The sequence below is a fragment of the Puma concolor genome, chromosome C1, assembly GCF_028749965.1.
Source record: "Puma concolor isolate L17-30 chromosome C1, mPumCon1.1.hap2, whole genome shotgun sequence".
Taxonomy (NCBI): domain Eukaryota; kingdom Metazoa; phylum Chordata; class Mammalia; order Carnivora; family Felidae; genus Puma; species Puma concolor.
This window is the reverse complement of record NC_141674.1, coordinates 45313486-45332596: the sequence shown is the minus strand read 5'-3', so window position 1 is coordinate 45332596 and position 19111 is coordinate 45313486. Positions and strand designations below refer to the sequence as shown.

Below are 19111 nucleotides of genomic sequence, written 5' to 3'. Positions count from 1 at the left end.
GATTTCAGCTCTGGTCATGATCTCACAGTTTGTGAGTTCTAGCCCCTCGTTGGGCTCTGTAATGACAGTGTGGAGCCCGCTTGGAATTCTCCCTCTCCCCCTTTCTCTCTGCCCCTCCCCTGCACCCTCCTCTCTCAAAATAAATAAACTTTTTTTTTTTTAAAAAAAAGCATTAAAGAGTCCTGGTAAACATAGAATAATGGAAATCAATAAATCCTAAATATATGCAAAGTCCCAGCATGCTCATTTCATAGATACAGAAACTGAAGTCCCAAAAGGGAAATGACTTCACCCAGGTAACACAATCAGAAAAATATGCAACATGCATGCTGATGTGAAAGGCTTTGCTACTAAATCTGTAATTCAGATTTCTAGATTGTATGTTACTTGAGAACAGGGATTTCTTTTTGCATAGTTAACACTTGAACAACGTGGGGGCTAGGAGTACCAGTCTCCTGTGTTTTTGAAAATCCAAAGATAACTTTTAACTCCCCCATAAATGCAAGTATTAATAACTTACTGTTGACTGGAAGTCTTACCAATAACAGTTGATTAACACCTATTTTGTATGTTATGTGTATTGTAAACTATATTCTTAGAGTAACTAGAGAAAAAATGTTATTAAGAAAGTCATAAGAGAAAATATATCAACGGTGCCGTGTTGTATTCACTGAAAAAAAATCCACCTGTAAGTGAACCCATGCAATTTGAACCCATGTTGTTCAAGGATCAACTGTATATCGATAGTTCCTAGCATATAGCCTGATATGGAGTGGATGCTGTAAGTGTTTGTAAAATGGAACTTATGCCCAGTCAAATGCAAACTCCTTGAGTAGGAGACACAGAGAAGCTATAAGTCAAATGCAAACTCCTTGGGGCACCTGGGTGGCTCAGTTGGTTAAGCACTGGACTTTGGCTCAGGTCACGATCTCATGCTCCATTTCTGGCTCTCTGCTGTCCGCAGGGAGCCTGCTTCAGATCCTCTGTCCTCCTCACCCTCTGCCCCGGTCCGACTCACGCTTTCTCTCTCTCAAAAATAAACATTAGAAAAAAACCATGCAAATTCCTTGAAGTAGGGGACAGAGAAGCTACAAAGACCCTAATATGTATCACAGTATCCAACTTATGTTTAAAATGTTGGCATTAATATTTGACCTGAGTTTTCTACACTAGAAGACAAATGTTACACGGTTTACAAAATAATTTCTCACATAAGCTCTAGAACCATTTTGTGGTGTAGTAAGCAAAATCTGTATTTATCACGCTTGTTTTATAGTTGAGGAGGTTAGAGTGGCTGGCCCACGCTAAGGTCATGGGCTGAATTTACATCTTCTGATTGCAAAATGAATATTGTTTCCATTACACTACCCTGTGCTCCCTATCTAACATCTGAAATAGATACATCTGGAAGCTATAGTATATTTAGCCATTAAGGCAGCATTAACAAGTTAGAAATAGCCTTCTCAAACTGGGGTTACTTACATCCCCAGGGGGGGTAACAGGGGTGGCCTGAGGCTACTTGAAGCTGGAGCGCCCTGAGCATGAAATTTACCTGAAGATTTGAATGACAATGTAAGTACTTTAAATGAAAGATGATTTCACGTTAAATTAACGTGAATATATTGTGAGGAAGAAGACAAAGTTCTTGTGATTTTTTTTTAAAGTTTATTTGTTGAGAGAGAGAGGGGGAGAGAGAAAGAGAGAGAGAGAGAGAGAAATCGAGAGAGAGTGCAAGCAGGGGAGGGGCAGAGAGAGGGAAAGAGAAAGACTCCCAAACAGCCAAACTTCCCACTGACAGCTCAGAGCCGGATGTGGGGCTTGATTTCATGAACCCTTAAGATCATGACCTGAACCAAAATCAAGAGTCAGATGCTTAACTGACTGAGCCACCCAGGTGCCCCAAGGTCTTGTGATTTTTATTATGAAATACAATCCCTCAAAGCATTTTTCAGTTTGTCATTGCTGTTTTAGGGGATCGCCTATATTTCCGCAAGGTGTCTTCATTTTTTATTCCAGGGGTACTGCAGTGAGAGTTTAAGAAATACTCCATCTTTTTTCTTTTCAGAGTGTCCTTTTAAAAAAATCAAAGTACTGGGGCGCCTGGGTGGCGCAGTCGGTTAAGCGTCCGACTTCAGCCAGGTCACGATCTCGCGGTCCGGGAGTTCGAGCCCCGCGTCGGGCTCTGGGCTGATGGCTCGGAGCCTGGAGCCTGTTTCCGATTCTGTGTCTCCCCCTCTCTCTCTGCCCCTCCCCCGTTCATGCTCTGTCTCTCTCTGTCCCAAAAATAAATAAACGTTGAAAAAAAAATTTAAAAAAAAAAAATCAAAGTACTACATGCACATAATTAACAAATCAAATACTGTAGAGGGATAATAATAAAACCCAAAAGTTCTTTTGTCCAGTCCTATCACCCATCCTCACTTCCAGTACTACTCCCAGAAACAGTGATCTATTATGTGCTTCTGTTCTTCAATCTTTATGTAATGTTTGTTTTATCATTTCTCAGTGAACCAACTTTCAATATTATCGTTAACTTCTTCCAATAAAAATGAGTATTTGTGCTTCGCTTAAACACCTCTAAAAATATCACCTCCTTTTTGTGAGCTTGCCTCTTCACCGAAATGGAGGTTTGGGATGAACAATGTCTTATTATTGTTGTGATCAAATTTATTAGTCTATTTTTTGTTCCCTACTCAAGAAGACCCTCTTTACTTCAAAGCCATGAAGATATTCTTTCACGTTATCTTCTGAGAGTTGTATTGTCTTGTCTTTTTTATTTATACCCACGATGGATCTGGAAGTGATTTTTGAATATGATGTAAGGTGGGGACAAGTTTACATTTTCTGAATGGAAGGATATATTCATGGCATAATAACCAACAAAGGGCTCACTTTCATAGTATACAAAGAATATCTGCAATTAGTATGAAAGATACTAACAATCCAATAGAAATATGAACGTATTGAAAAAAGACTTTGCAGATCAGAATATTCTAATGACCGATTAATAATACATGAAAAGGTACTTAACCTCATCTGTATTCACAGAAATACAAATTCGAACCATAATGGCAAACTATTTTATATTCTTGAATGAAAAAAATAGAACAAGTCTGACCATAACAAATATTGGCAAGATTATAGAACATCAGAGACCCTCCTGAACTTCTGGTGGGGATATAAATTATTTTTTTAAATTTTTAAAAAATAGAATTTATTGTCAAATTGGCTTCCATACAACACCCAGTGCTCATCCCAGCAAGTGCCCTCCTCAATGTCCATCACCCACTTTCCCCTCTCCCCCACCCCCCATCAACGCTCAGTTTGTTCTCTGTATTTAAGAGTCTCTTATGGTTTGCCTCCCTCCCTCTCCTTAACTTTTTTTCCCCTTCCGCTCCCCCATGGTCTTCTGTCAAGTTTCTCAAGATCCACACAAGAGTGAAAACATATGGTATCTGTCTTTCTCTGACTGACTTATTTCACTTAGCATAATACCCTCCAGTTCCATCCACGTTACTGCAAATGGCCAGTTTCATTCTTCCTCATTGCCAAGTAGTATTCCATTGTATATATAAACCACGTCTTCTTTATCCATCCATCCGTTGATGGACATTTAGGCTCATTCCATAATTTGGCTAGTGTTGCAATTGTTGCTATAAACATTGGGGTACATGTGACCCTGTGCATCAGCACTCCTGTATCCCTTGGGTAAATTCCTAGCAGTGCTACTGCTGGGTCATAGGGTAGGTCTATGTTTAATTTTTTGAGGAACCTCCACGCTGTTTTCCAGAGCGGCTGCACCAGTTTGCATTCGGTGAGGATATAAATTATTAAAACCACTTTGAAAAGTATTTGATACTGTCTACTAAAGTACCCTCTAATCCAGCAATTCTTCCCTTGAGTAGATACACAACAGAAATGTATGCAAATAAGCACCAAGAGATGTGTCTGAGAATTTTATAGCTGTATTATTCATAACAGTCCCAGACTGAGAACAACCCAAAAGTCCACAAACAGGAGGATGCTTGGCATTGACAGCAGACAGGGGTTAATACAGGATATAATATTTTTATAGCAAAGAAACTGATGAATCTCACAAACATAATTTTGAGCACCAGAAGCCAAACGCACGCACACACACGCACACACGCGCGCGCGCACACACACACACACACACACACACAAAGGCACTGTATAATTATATTGCTATGAAAATAAAGAAACAGGCAACACAGTAGAGTGATGGAAGGAAGTATGGAAGGAAGAAGTGGTGATTGCTAACAGGTAGCCAGAAACTCCCTAGAATGTGTGTGTTCCTTTCCTAGGACTGGCATAAGACCACACCATAGACTGGGTGGTTTAAACAACAGAAATTTATTTTCCTATAGCTCTGGAGTCGAGAATTCAGAGATCAAGATGTCAGCAAGAGTGGTCTCTCCTGAGGCCTTTCTCCTTGGCTTGTGGATGGCAGTCTTCTCCCAGGATCTTCACGGGGTCTTTCCTCTGTGTGTGTTTTTGTCCTAATTTCTTCTTCTTGCAAGGACACCATATTGGATTAGGCCCCACTCATGTCACCTCATATGAACATTACCTCTTTCAAGACCCTGTCTCCAAATGCAGTCACATTCTGAAGTCCTGGGGCCTAGGACTTTAACATATGAAATTGAGGGGGTCCCAGTTCAGCCCGTAACAGTGAGGAAAGGGTACAATCTTATCTTCCAGGGATGGCAGTATCTCACTTCTTGACCTGGGTGGTGGTGCTAAGATGGGTTTAGCTTAGTGGTAATTTATGGCAAGGAACATTTCTTTTTTTCCTTTAAAAAAATTTTTTTTTATATTTTATTAGAGAGAGAGAGTACATGGGAGAGGGAGAGAGAGAAAGAGAGAGGGAAAGAGAGAATCTTAAGCAGGCTCCACGCCTGATGCAGGGCTTGAGCCCAGGACCATGGGGTCATGACCTGAGCCAAAACCAAGAGTCAGATGCTCAACCAACTGAGCCGCCCAGGCACCCAATTTCTTTTTTGGATTGTATTTGCACTTCATGACACAAGAGCTAAACATAGATAAAACTAAAAATGTGAATTAGTCAGCTTTGCTGAGGTAACAAACAACCCTAAAGTCTCAGTAGTGTATAACAGTGAGCATTTATTATTCACTCACATTACTTCTTGGTGGCTGTGGATCTCCTGGACCTAGGCTGAAGGAACAGCCTTTCTTTGGGACACGCCATTCTCGTGGCAAAGGGAAAAGCACAAGAGAGTTGATAGAAACCCACGATGTTCCTTCAAGCAAAAAAAAAAAACCCAAAAAACTGTATAACATGATCTCATTTTGTGAAAATATTGGTGACCATTCACCAAGTACACATCAGTGGGGAGGGATGTTGACTTTTTCCCTGGATGGGAGGCATTACGGTCAACAAGATATAAAATCCTCTTATAGGATAGGGGGCAAATAACGTGGAACAACAAAATAATCTGCCATAAAAGGTCAACAGAAAATTATAGACCAGGAGGAAAACATTTGAAATACAAATGACAGCTAAATACATTTCTGAGCAGTTAAAATTTTTAAACACTTTAAAAAACAGAGGTGTGGGACAAAAAGCATTGGAGAATTTGTTTTATAACCTTGGAACAGAGAAAGTTTAAGTGTGACATCAAATTCTGAGGTCATAAATCCGACAACATAAAAAGTAAACACGCTGAATTAGAAAAACTACCATATGCACAAAGTTGAAAGACAACCTACAAATATTTGAAACTCAAATCACAGGGAAAAGGTACTTTTTTGAAAATAGGATGTGCTTCCACAAATTAATAACAAAATGTTTAACAAGTTGGCATAGAGGCACCTGGGTGGCTCAGTCGGTTAAGCGGCCGGCTTCGGCTCAGGTCATGATCTCGCGGTCTGTGAGTTCGAGCCCCGCGTCGGGCTCTGTGCTGACCGCTCAGAGCCTGGAGCCTGTTTCAGATTCTGTGTCTCTCTCTCTCTCTCTGACTCACCCCCGTTCATGCTCTGTCTCTCTCTGTCTCAAAAATAAATAAACATTAAAAAAAATTAAAAAAAAAAAACCAAGTTGGCATTATTTTACCAACCGGACACAAGAATTTACTCATGTGTTGTCTTCATTTCTGGGGCCCCAGGCAACTCAGATGAACAATTCTAAAAAAGAAAAAGAAAAAGGTTCAAACATGGGAAAAGATCTCCCGTCACATTTATAATAACGTAAATGCAAATGAATGAAATTCATAACGAGACACAATTTTTTCACCTATCACATTGGCAGAGTATGGAAGTAAGAAGTGGTTTTTACTAACAGGTGGCAAGAAACTCCCTATAATGCGTGTGTTCGTTTCCTAGGACTACCATAAGACCGCAACAGACTGAGTGGTTTAAACCAGAGAAATTTATTTTCTCACAGCGCTGGAGTCTAGAATTCGGAGATCACAAACGTGGGTAATGGATATCGGGGGCCAGCAGGTCATCTTATATTGCTGAAAAAAGGGTAAGTTGCCTCACCCCACTCCAATTTGGCAATATCTCTAAAAGTTTACAATGTATCTATCCTTTGATCAAGGGATTCCATTCCTAACCATGTACCCCATGGAGAGCACATGTACAAATATAAGCTGGCAGAAAAGTACGTGTCACAACATTGTTTCTAAACACAGTAAATGATGGAAAAGAAACAGAAATTTACTACTCTGAAGCACTGGTAAAAATATAGCCCATCCATGGAATAATATGCTGCCATTAAAATAAGACACTTTTACATTTACTGAAATGGAAAGATCTCCAGCATGTATTAAGTGGGAGAAACGGGAAGGAAGTGCAGAAAAATTTGCATACAAATCCACCTGTGTGGGAAAGAAAATGGACGGACTCTGAAATCTATTCACTGGCTGACTGTCTCTGGGGAGGAGAATTGAGTGGATAGGAGACAAGGCAGGGATTCTTGTTTTTTGCCTTTTTATACCTTTGTACTTTTGTATTATGTGCCTGTATTACCTAATTATAAGCAACCAATCTAACAAACATGAATGAACAGCCCAGAGAAACTTAGGAAGTGATGTGAGCAACGGAAAAGATCCCAGGATTTATCATCAAATGGGGTCTGAGTTGAAATCCTAGCTCTCACCCACTATGGGCCCTTTGTTCTCTGAGTTCTGTAAAATATAAATCTGTAAAATCAAGATCATAATGCCCAACAAGCAGCACTGTTGGAAGAATGAGACATAACATCAATGAAGTGCCTGGCTCAGTGAAGAGTAGCCGCCATTATTGAATTCACATTGGGGGAAATTAATAACCACAGAGAAGGCTAAATCTATTCCAAGTTACACAGGAAGTTTAACAGCAAATTCTTTCCCAAGGGGCTGCTTCAGGCTTTGGCCTATTCTCCAGAGCCTGCTGAATATGAGAGGAACTGTTTTCAGGGCGGGCCAGACCTGGGTCTGTTTGGCGGTGCTCCAAAGCTTCAGGTGCAATAGGTTAGCGGCAACGGGTCCTCTTGTTTTCCTCATTATCATTGTGAAGAAATTAGCCCGCAGTTGTTCAAGCGGGGGGGAAGCATTCTGGGTGGTCTGGGGCCCCCTGAGAAGGCCTGCCACTTGAAGGCCGGGATGCCCAATTACATTTGAATTTCAGGTAAATAACGAATAACCTCGCAATACAGACATACCCCAAATAGTACAGTACAGCTTACCATGCGGCGTACCTGGACTACAAAACCGTTTGTTGATTATCTGAAATTCAGATGTTACTATGAGTCCTGCCCTTTTATTTGTTAAACCTGGCAGCCCTATCCGTGAGTGGAGATACCCACAGGCGAAGGCTTGTGTTTATTCGGGAAAATACTGCGAAGGTCCTCACAGCTAGTCTTTGAGAAGCACTTCTCCGCGGGCGCTCTGTAGCCCAAATGTGGAGGAGATCTGGGGGTAAAGGTGAAATGAAGGTCAGAGGAGGCCCGGCTGTGCCCAAGGAACCCACCAGATAAAGCTGCTGCCTTCGCTACGCTTTGGCTTCCCCTTTTCTTCCTGGAGGCCGCAGGTGCCTGGAAGTGACACGAGGAGGCAGCACGGGAGGAGGGATGGGAAGACAGGTGCTTCTCCCCTCGCTGATGCAACGCTCTTCCCAGTGAGCATGCGCCAATCACGCTCGCCTTTAAAAGCGGGCCTTGGGCGCTTGCAGGTCTAGGGGAGGGGTTTTCGTGCCGGTCGTGTATTGGGCTTTTGTGGCTTTTTCCGTGAGGGCGGTTTTTCCGACTCTGGGTTTGACGATTTGTGTTTTTTGAGGTAGGGGGTCGGGTGAGAGAGAGGGGCATCTAGGGGATAGGGGAGGGAGTGGTATCTGCTTTCTTTCCCCCAAGAAGTTTCTTTTTCTGTTCCTCTTCCGGGCCTGGAAGGCCGTTGTGCTGGCAGGACTGTTCTCTTTTCACTGTGGCTTCTTTTACAAAGCATCATGCTGTCACCTCCAGGAGAGCTGGCTTTTCACCTCCTCTCTCTACCCTAGTTCTGAACAAGGCTGTTCCCTAAGTGTTAGGGGGTGGTTTGCGTGACTGAGATTGCTCCCTGAGTTTCAGGCCTGCCAGGGAGGGGGAAGCAGGCCCGCAGAAGTTTTCTTCCAGCTTCCTATAGAAGGGGCTCTGCGTCTTTCACTTTAGCCTCTAGCAGGAGAAGCTGTGCTCCAGCAGAGACGCTCCGTAATTTAGTGGTTATGGCAATTGCTGTTATTCCCGTAATGGTAGGGGGAAGGTCCGTCTCCCTTTTCCGACAATTGAACATAGAAACTGGTCAGCTAGACCTTCCTACTGCTTAGAGAGGAAACGTTGTGATGGAGTCTGGCTGCTTATTTCACAGGAAGCTTGTTTCCCAGCTACATGTATCTTCCCGGAGCTCTGCTCTTCTGTACTAAGGCTTCTGAAGGCAGACTCAAAGCAGTATGGGCAAGGAGCTAAGCAGGTCTTTCTGGGGTTTTCTAAGTCTGAGGTTTCTCACCTAGGGTGCAAGCAAGAGCTTGTTGGCTTGTGCCTAATCACCATGCTTTCGGGGCTCAAACTGCTGAAATCTTGGTCAGATAAAATGCCAGAATGATTGCAACAAGCTACTAGAACCCACTCTCAGGCACTAGTAGTTAATGGCCAAGTAACAGCTGAATAGAGAGAAGCAGAATAAGCTACACTTGACGACTGTTTCTAGCAGGGGGAAGAGGGGTTGAGCACCTTTGAGCAGGCAGCCTGCTACTGATCCCCTAACTTCAGCGTATTCCATGAAAAATCCATACGGAGTAGTGAAATCCAGGTATCCTGTGAAGTAGCAAAAAGGTTAAGTCTGACGTTTAGTGTGGGTATCCTAAGCTCTGGGCAGGCCTTGATGCTCACGTGGAAACCTGTCAACCGTGAGTCCAGAAACACGGACATCAGCTTTGGTAGGCCTGTCCAGCTGCTGGGTATGCCTCCTAGGCTGCTTCCACTCACACTTAACGGGTGTCGAGAGCAAACGCTTCAACTAACTTATAAGGATACTCTCTACCAGGTCTGATCCTAGAAAACTCAAGTACCTCACTCTTGTATAACCAGGTTTCTAAAAACGGCTTCTCCCAGCAGCTCCTAGGTCAGCTAGAGTCCCTAAAGTGGCACCTCCTTTGCATTTTGCTGGGGTGCTGGGCTCCCTGGTCGCCATCTCGGGCAGGGTCTTCATAGTGCGTGGATCTTGAGCTGCAACCCCAGGCAATTGCACAAGTGTAGCTAAAATCTAACCCAACAGTCCACGGTATGTAGTCCCGGGGGGAACACTTCTCAGCTTGCTTGAGAAAGGACAGGTGAAGAATCTAAAGTCTCGGGACAAACGAGCACAACTTAAGGGGGTAAGATCTTTCCATAGTCCTGATACCTAGTGTCAGAAAGCTCTAAAAAGAACTTGACTTCTTTGGGCTGTGTCTCCCCACCTTGCACTGACTCCAATGTCCATAGCTCCTACTTGAAAGCTCTTCCAGCGATTTCAGCCAAGCAGAGTTAAGGTGACCAGCCGGCAAAGCCATTACAGACTGAATGGATTCTTGTGACATGAGGTGCTCTAAGACTTCAGTTTACAGACATCCGTAGAAATCACTGCTTATCACCCCGTGAAAGCTTTGAGATGAATAGATGGCCTGGAGGTGGTGATGTAGCAAAATAAGGGACAGCTGGGTTGTAGTTATAGCAAGTAAATCTCTTTAGCTGGGGGAGGGGGAAGGAAAACGAGGATTTTCGGTTAACCTGGACAAGTCTCCATAACCTTCCAAGCTTTCCTGTCCTGCTACTTAGTGACTGCAGGAAAATGCCCAGGGAAGCTTCTAACATCCCAGTGCTGGGGTATAGCACTTGCCAGGAGCACCTCAAAGGATTCTAGGATCTTGACGTAAATAAATGAGCTCGTGATTGTGCTGCGGAACTGGAGAAAAGCTTTGGGTAGAGGAACCTCAGTAGTGAGCTGTGAGCGGGTCTTGCAGGCTGGGTAGAACTGACCCCGGGGCACAAACCAGGTAGGAAGTAAGAATATGGTCTCAGGAATAAGGCTGAAGTGTGGGACAAAGCAAAAGACTTGCATTACTTGGAAAAACTGGGGGGACTGGTGATCATGCTTGTAAGCTCAGTGCTCAAAGTTGTCTACATCTCCTGGTAACAAAATGCTCTCATCTGGGTTCACTCTCTGCATATGCCCTAAACTCGAAAACCTGTGCCTCAAGTCAGGCTATTGTCTCGGCCTGTAAAGCTTCTTGCCTCTGCTTGGCACCTCACTTTGGCATCTATTTCCAACGTGGTTACTTGAGCTTTGCTATGGTCACTGAAGGCTTTTAGGGGTAGGAGTGTGGGTGTAGCAGTTGGAGCTCCTGGGAACTCCAAGTATACGTGACTCCAGGTGAGTCTAGGTCAAACTCCAGATCGACTCCAGGTCCTACGAAAAAGCAGTTACTGAGGGGCTTCTGTTGAATGTAGTTAAAGCAACCGTGTGTCCCATCCACCTATTATCTCAGACTATAGCCATTAAGCAAGTTGAACTCTGCAATGGGGGGCTGCGTGGAAAAAACTCTTGCTGCCTTAATACATCCAGTGGATACTCCAAATTGGTGTTTCTCCATGACCTTGAATTTTCAACACCAAAAAGTGATGTAGCAGAACTAAATACTGGGTAGTCTCTAGAGCTTGTATTGTAATGCTGCTTTATAAAGGCCTCGATTTGGCCCATCACACACCTCTAGAAAACTGACTTCATTGCTTCACCAACCATAAAGAGCCTAGTTTCCCACAAGGTGTGAAATGCTTCCACATCCCAGAACCCTGGAATTCTACCTGAGCTGTTGTTGGGAGAGGAACTCCACAACCCCTAGCTGCTCATCAGCTGATGGCTGAGCAGCAGGCCCATGGAGGCCTTGGTGTCTCCCCAGCCGTATCAATAACATGAAGACCTAACCCCAACATTCTCCCATGGTTTGGGCCCTCTATTTGTTGAAATAATACTTGAGAGATTCAGCTGCAGTGCCTTCTCAGCTGACGCCGGAAACGGTGTGGTCGTTCAAAGGTGTCTAAATCTGAGGCCTAGGCCTAATAAGTGGCTTTTCTCTACCCTTTTTTTTTCCCCTCCTGCCCTTGGAGCAGCAGCTGTCTAATCACGTGGTAATGCTTGAATCTCTGGGAACCATTTCTCTATGGAGGATTAGTGTACCTGTGCTGTATTCCAGGTATTGCTGATCCCCACGCACAGGGAACGCGCTCGGCGACTCACTGTCAAACGTAATCCTTTTTCTTCCTTGTGAAGCCAAAACTATGGCTAGCGCTGCTGGGCTGGGGTTTTTTTTCATCCTCCATTATAACTTGGTCTCTTGAGAGAAGCCTCTTGAGATAAGGAGGAAAATATTTCTTCCTAAACAAAAGGGAACCCAAGTAGTAATGTGACTTCACAAAAGCAGAAGCCAGTGTGGAAGGTGAGCAGATGCTTATTTCAATAAGTCCCTCTGGTTCCAAGCATAAGAACGGGTGACCTTCCTGGGGGCTCTGTAACCTCCCCCACTATCGCCGTTGAGGTCTTAATCGACTTAGAACCGATTCTGACTCTTCCGAATGACTTGGGTTTTTCTCCTGAAGGAACAAGTCTTTAAAGTTCTGACTAGAGGGGACTTAGGGTTTCAGCACCATCACGTAAGGAGCTTAGAAGTTGTTCGTCCCATGCCTATGACTAAGAAAACCATGACGTGATAGTCAACTCTTCAGTCCACCGGGAATTGGCATTACAGGGAAACTGTTGCTCCAATTGGAAAGACCAATACAGAGAACTTAAAAGAGCAGCAACTCTGTAGAAGCCTTCATAGGACCTAGTACCAAATGTAAACCTAACAGGCTGCTGGAGGCTCAGTGTGGACAAGTCCTGAAGGTTTCAGAGGGCAGATCCTAGGATGGCAAATTCGTAGCTCCCCAAATGGAAGTGGAAGGCTCCAAATAGGAGGCATCATCGGACATGGAATTGATGTGAAATTGAACAGAGCAGCTGACTAATCAGTTGTTCACATGCAGATTGTTCCCCTAGGACTGATAGTGATCCCAGTTGGTGTCCTTAAAGTTCTGGGCATCAGAAGAACACCGACATTTCTCCTCCAACATTGACACCACCATAGAAATGCCAAATATTGTAGTCATCCAAGATAAACATAAAACAGCTGGGCTTAACCTTAAACTTTGTTTTGATCAGCAACCAGCTTATTCAAACTGAGTGCAAAAAGCCTGCAAATAGTGAGGTTTTCAGGACTACCAAGATTGTTAAACACCTGAGGTACTGACTAGTCCCAACAAGGTAAATGTTTAAAAATAGGGAGCCTGAGGAAGACTGAAGAAATGGACAGCATTAGAAAACAGGCTTAGGCTCCCTGCTCCAGCCATATCTCCCTTAACCCAAGTGCAGTTCTAGGTTCTGGAAAGGGGTCTACAAATGCTATTTGTAAGAAAGGAATCTGAGCAACTTCCTGAGTTCCCTATGAATTTTGGGCTACCAATGTAACGGAATACACAAGCTACATAACTGGATAGTCCCACCCTAGGCTGGAGAACTTAATAGCAGTTGATAGTCCTGTTAAGCTGGTTCACTGGATCAGAGTAGAAAGCTGGAAGGCGCTTAGACGGTGACCGGTAACTTGAAGCCTCCAGGGGTGAAGTTCAGGAGGTCAGGAAGTGCCCATTATGGAGTTGAGTCACCTGTCAAAAGCCATAAACTGGGTTTTCAGTTTAGAGTGGGTCCGTGCATACCATCTAAGGGGGAGCAGGCCTGGAGGGCAATGGGAGGTAATGGACCAGAACCATGGAGCAAGTGGGCAAGAAGGGGTTTGGGGACAGATGTCCAGAAGACCTGGAGCACTTGTGTATGTGCAGGAAGCTATGGGTGATCCTGTAGAGCTTCCACTTGCCCGTAGCTGGGGGTTTACCTCTCTCTGGTCTAGGAGCTGCTGTTGTCACATGAGTGGAAAGACTGGTGGCTTCTCCCTGATGCGAATCTAGTTCTGACTAGACGAAGTGGTCACAGCTGTTTTTGTTCCTATCACCCCCACCCCCACCCCCCTCCCCGTGAGTTGGAGGGAGATGTGGGAGAACTATAAACCAGAATAGTGAGAAATGCTCAGAGGTCTGGGCTGGCATCTGTGAACCTGATAGACTCCTGTTGACTCGGTCATCCAAGTGTCTGGGTGCTTTCCAGAGGTTCAGGATAACTGCCTTTCCCTAAAGGTAAAGTGGTTCTCCAAGTGTCCACATCTTACTGTGAAGCTCCTCCCACCTTGGAGGGGAGGGCCACATCTTTCCTCATAAGCCAGCCCCTGTTCCTCTACAGGTCACTGACCTTTCCTGCCTCTCTGCAGTGCAGTAACTGGTCAGAGTACTTGGAACAGTGGCTGGACAATTAAATGAAGGCACACGTTACCAGTGGCAGGCTATATTCCAAGAAATGGTAGCTGGCTCAGATAGCCATAATGTCCTAACAAGTGTCCTGAGTCGTCTTTGCCTGACCCTACCTCAAGGCAACTGGAACTTTTCTGCTTGTATTTGCTTCTAGCCATTAATTCTAGCCCCAAAGAGCAGTCTCCCTATGACCCAGGGCTAAGAGGCAGATGCCCTTTCCTACCTAAAGGTGAGTTTCCTGAGAGTTCCAAACTTTTGGGTGGGTTCTAGATGTCTCGGGCATCTGCCCTGTGCTGCCTGTATAAAACAAAACACTGGTCAATAGAGTCATAACAAAAGCCATGAGGGACAGAGCCTCACCGTAGAGCTGGCTGCTTTCCTTTTAGTCCTCTTGCAACATTAATACACCCCTTACTTGGCCAGTTTGTCTCTGAACCTTAACCAACAATTCCCCATATTCAGGTGGTCCTGTCTATTTTCTAGGCCTCTGGCTTCTCTAATACCAGACACGGTGATAGTGTTTTGGCTACATTTTTGTCATTGCCTCTTGGTATATTCTGACTTGTCAGACGTCTCTTGATTGCCAACTTTCTCTGACATTGCCAGTGGCTCCTTCATATTTCTAACCTCTAATTGAACACCGTTGCCTTTCATTCTGAAATTCAAAAGTCCAGTCACCTTGGCGGACAAAGACTTTAAATGTTAAAGGTAAAAAAACAAAATTCCCTAATGATGCAGAGTTGTACCGGTGCAAATACCAGGTTAATGGAAGGAGGATTGTAAAGAATGTCCTATCAAGAAAGCCTACTTGTCCCCCTAACTTTTACCTCCCATGGTGGGTGGTCGGGGGTGGGGGGAACCTTTCATGCTAAGGAAAACCTGTGGCCCTAGGTCCCCACAGTGTCTATTTTCGGCCGGGCATCTGTGGTACTTTGGGCAAATTAGGCAAGTCCGAGTTGTCACAAGCTAGTGTGGAACAGTGTTAAGTGTTTAACCCCACGCTTCGTGGCCCTGTTGAAACTGGGGAGGTGTGCCTTCTTCCGGTCACATAGAATAAGTGTCACCTAGGCTTTTGCCTATAAGATGGCTTCTCAAACGTGAACGTGGCTGTGAAAAGCTGAACGGAGATGTGGCAAAGCCAGTAGAAAAACAATACAGGGAGAGGAAGGCAATTGGTAATGGTACATCATCGTGCCAGCCACTATTGGAGCCTGACCTAAGAAAGTTGTGGGGGAAAGTGTCAAGCTCTGTAATTCTTCGACCTGATGTGCAGGAGCAGTTAAGGTATCTGTGCACTGATCTTGGTCACTGATGGAGGCTCCTGGTAGAGGAGGGAGTGAGGTCGTGGTACCCAGGATCACGCTCCTTTCGGGACAGACCCTAGCCAATGACCTAGCATGGTGGTAAAACCTGGTACTGCTGTTCTCCCCTGTAGGCTGGACTCCTCTAAAGGGCTCCCAAGCTTTGTATGGGATTGGCAGAGACTACTAGGTTGGCATGATAGTCTGAAAGTCCTCCCTGCTTAATCTAGTTTCTTCCCCGCCCCGCCTCTTACATCACAGGTGTTACTCTCCAATGAACTTTGTACATGCTTAATTCCTCTTTAACATCTTCCACTAGAGCCTCGTTTTCAACACCTGCCCAGGGCCTGATCCCATAGGTTACTTTCTAGGGAACTTGGATCCTTGTGTCCAACATCGTAGACGCTTGGATCATCAGGTGCCCAATGCATGGACAGTTCAGGTTACATAGTTGGTTGGTGTATCAAGGTCTGCAGGGGCCCAGCAATTGGCCTCCAGTGGCCTTCCTGATGTATAACTGTTAGAAGGCCTGTTCTGGGGGCTTGCCGGATGCTCTGTTCCTTGTCCTCTGTAGCCTCTACTTCAAAGTCCTGTGGATCTGCAGAGCATGAGAAGGAGGGGAAGGGGTCCCATGTATCTCTAAACCCTGTCCTCGAAACGCTTAACTATTTTCTATCGGATGCCCACACAGTTCTTAAGATACATAGATACTTCTATCATCAGTCCTTCCTGGATTGCCTTTTCAAATACTGCTTCAGCTAAGGAAAACCTGATTTATTTCATGCTAAACTCTCAGGGATGCTTATTTGCATACTAATTTTCCTGTATCTTAAACTTCCAGTAATTCATCTAGAGGGTTCCACTTAAAATCCCTGGGATCTGCATTGAACAGGTGAAAACTCTCCCTTTTTTACTCTTCATGGTTTTACCAGGAAACTGCATCCTTTTATTCAAAGGCCATTACAGCTTTCAATATTGTCCAATTGTTAGTGACCTATGGTAAACCAGACCATATTTATCCTTTGCCTATAGAACTTCAGTTCTGTTGGCCAGCCCTTGTTCTTGTCCCTTGTAGTCTGAGTTCCCCTGACTGCTGGATTATTGCAGGTTTATTCTCTTCACCTTCCTCCCATTGCCTAAAGAACATTGCTTGATCAAATTCTGGCTTTTCGGTTATTAGGAAACCCCTTGCCAATAGTCCTGACTTTGTACTAAGTGTCTAAATGCCGATTTCTGATTATCCTTAAAGCCAGACTGAGACCGTACTTAGGCCATAGTCTTTGTAGTGACTTTGTCCCATACTCCTCAACCCAGGGTCAGTGACCATGTTGGAAGAAGATTCAACAGCCCCAGCTAGGATTGGGGATCCTAATTTGTCCAAGTTTTCTTGTTCTAACTGAACTCCATGGGATCCTAGAAACCTGTAGGGAAATCAGCTTGGATAAACTGATCAACATACGGATACCCCGCTCCACCTTGATTACAGGCCCACACTTAGGGGGCTTTGGTATTCTCCCAGGAGTACTTGGTCTGCTAGACCCCTGGGCAGCTGTGTGCAGTAGTAGTCTGGAGTATGGGAGGAGGGCCGTGGATGTGGGAAATAATCCATAGGATTAATATCCAAGGCTTCTCCTCCAGCTACCAATTCAAGGAGGGTGTGTGTGTGTGTGTGTGTGTGTGTGTGTGTGTAGCTTAAAATTTCTGCCACCAGTGGTGTCTTCCATGAAAACTCCAATCATAAGTGTGTGTGTGTGTGTGTGTGTGTGTGTGTGTGTGTGTGTGTGTGTGCTGAAACCACAGAAAGGGGTAAAACGAGCAGCACTAGCCAGAGTTGCTGTTGCTGTGAGACAACAGTGTGTGGGAGTCGGGCTTGTGGGTAAGTGAAATCAATGTCCTGGTCTCGGGAAAGCTACATCTTGGTGTCATTATCAAATATAACTTGTCACGCTGGTAACAGTGGGTACAGTGTGCTCTTGGTTTTTGGGGTAGATCCCCGTGGTTCATCGCATGAATCTAACACCCAGTGCTCTTCCCACCAAGTGCCCTCAGTGCCCATCCCCCATTTCCCCCTCAGATTGTTTTCGGCATTCCAGAGTCTCTTATGATTTGCCTTTTTTTTTTTTTTTTTTTTTTTTTTACCCTTCCCTTCCCTCATGGTCTTCTGTTAAGTTTGTCAGGATTCACAGGAGTGAAAACCTGTGACCTGTCTTTTGGCAGACTTATTTCACTCGGCGTAGTATCTTCCAGTTCCATGTTGCTGCAAATAGTATTTCATTCTTCTTGCCAAGTAGTATTCCATTGTATGTGTAGCTAACGATGACGTTGATCAGTTGATGGACATTAAGGCTCTTTGCACAACTTGGCTATTGTTGAAAGTGCTGCTATAAACATCGGGGTACTTGTGCCCCTATGCATCAGCACTCCTCTATCCTTTGGATCAATTCCTAGTAGTGCCTATGACTGGGTCGTAGGGTAGTCCTATCTTTAATCTCTTGAGGAACCTTCACATGGTTGTCCAGAGCGGCTGCACGAGTTGGCATTCCCACCAACCGTGCAAGAGGGTTCTTGGTGGTTGTGTTAAGGTGGTTGTCACTGCCTGAACCATGAGGTCTGCCATTTATATTCTATCACTTGGCATCAGTCTGGACCTAGATAGTAGGAAAGTGACAAGTGTATCTGAAACAACATATTGTCTTTAGGTACACTCGAGTACTTTGAGGGGTGGAGATGGCACTTGTTACCCAGTTACCTAATCATTCTGTGATTATAGAAACAGACTCCTTTCTTTGACCTAGACAGAGCAATCCAAATGTTGTTCCCGTGGGTCTGGTTTAATTTACAGCCCCTACTGAAAAACGTGTAGGCCTACACTTGATTCTGCTTCCTGCTTGTACCTACATTTTTGGGCTTAAATCCTTATTACAGGTGACTCCTACCTTACTCTCATTTCCATTTACCTGTACAAATGGCACTTATCCTGTTGGCTTTCCATTCAGAACTTTTAAACCAAGAGGGGGATGCAGCCGGACTTCAGGCATTTTGACTTCATCTTTGAAACTTTGTTCTCTAAAACCGATATTCCCGGAAAAATCACTTGGGAAATGTTCATTAAATTTCCATGTCAGCAGTCCCTTGAGTGTCCCCCTTTCCCTTTACCTGTAGGGTATAGCTTCCAAGACTGCCTCCTGCCCTGGGACTGTGGGAAACCTCCGATCCTACCAAAAGTACATAGTACTCCTAAGCATGCATATCTATGACAAAGTTCAGTAAGCTAGGCACAACAGACAAAAACTAACATGAAGCTATATGAATGTGGTCTCCTAAAATCCTATTACGCTGTAATCCCTCTTGTGATGGGAGAGGATAAAAATGCCCACGTGAGGAGATGAAGTGAGGATGAGGATGGACTGGGGACATAGCTACAGCTAACTTGATGGTCAGAATTGTCCGTCTCTGCAATGTGAGGGACTGTGGGTTAACAAACTGGGTCAGGGGGGCTATTGGATGAATCCTGTTTTGGTGGATGTTAAACAGTGAGCCACTTACGCGTGAAAGTAAGTGAACAACCACGAGGACTATGGACTTGGCCTCAGGGCTAGGAACTCCTCACTACTTAAAGCAGAATGTCGAAACAATCCCTGATACAGGAGCGGCTGGGAAACAGGTTTAGGACTTAAGAATGAAACTCCATATGTCCCTGTTGGAGAAAATCGTATTTCAATACAAGTTTAGGTCATATGTATACGTATATACAGAAACGATCTAACCTTTTTGGTATAAGTTCTTGGTGTTAGGAATTCTTGCAAAGTCGGACTAGCATTTGTAGGTGGTTGTTTTCTCTCCTAGGTTTGTAAAAATGCTGCTTCTGCCCGCCTCCTTCCTGCTGCTT

General features: G+C 44.5%; 1 long non-coding RNA gene across 1 annotated transcript in view; it reads left to right on the top strand.

Annotated features, from left to right (window-relative positions):
• Positions 1 to 7814, top strand: part of LOC147578040 (uncharacterized) — a 244607-nt gene extending 236793 nt beyond the window's left edge. The window contains exon 10 of the long non-coding RNA XR_015254728.1: positions 6425 to 7814. This is a non-coding gene — a long non-coding RNA (uncharacterized LOC147578040). The remainder of the gene's footprint in view (positions 1 to 6424) is intronic.
• Positions 7815 to 19111: the final 11297 nt, after the last annotated feature.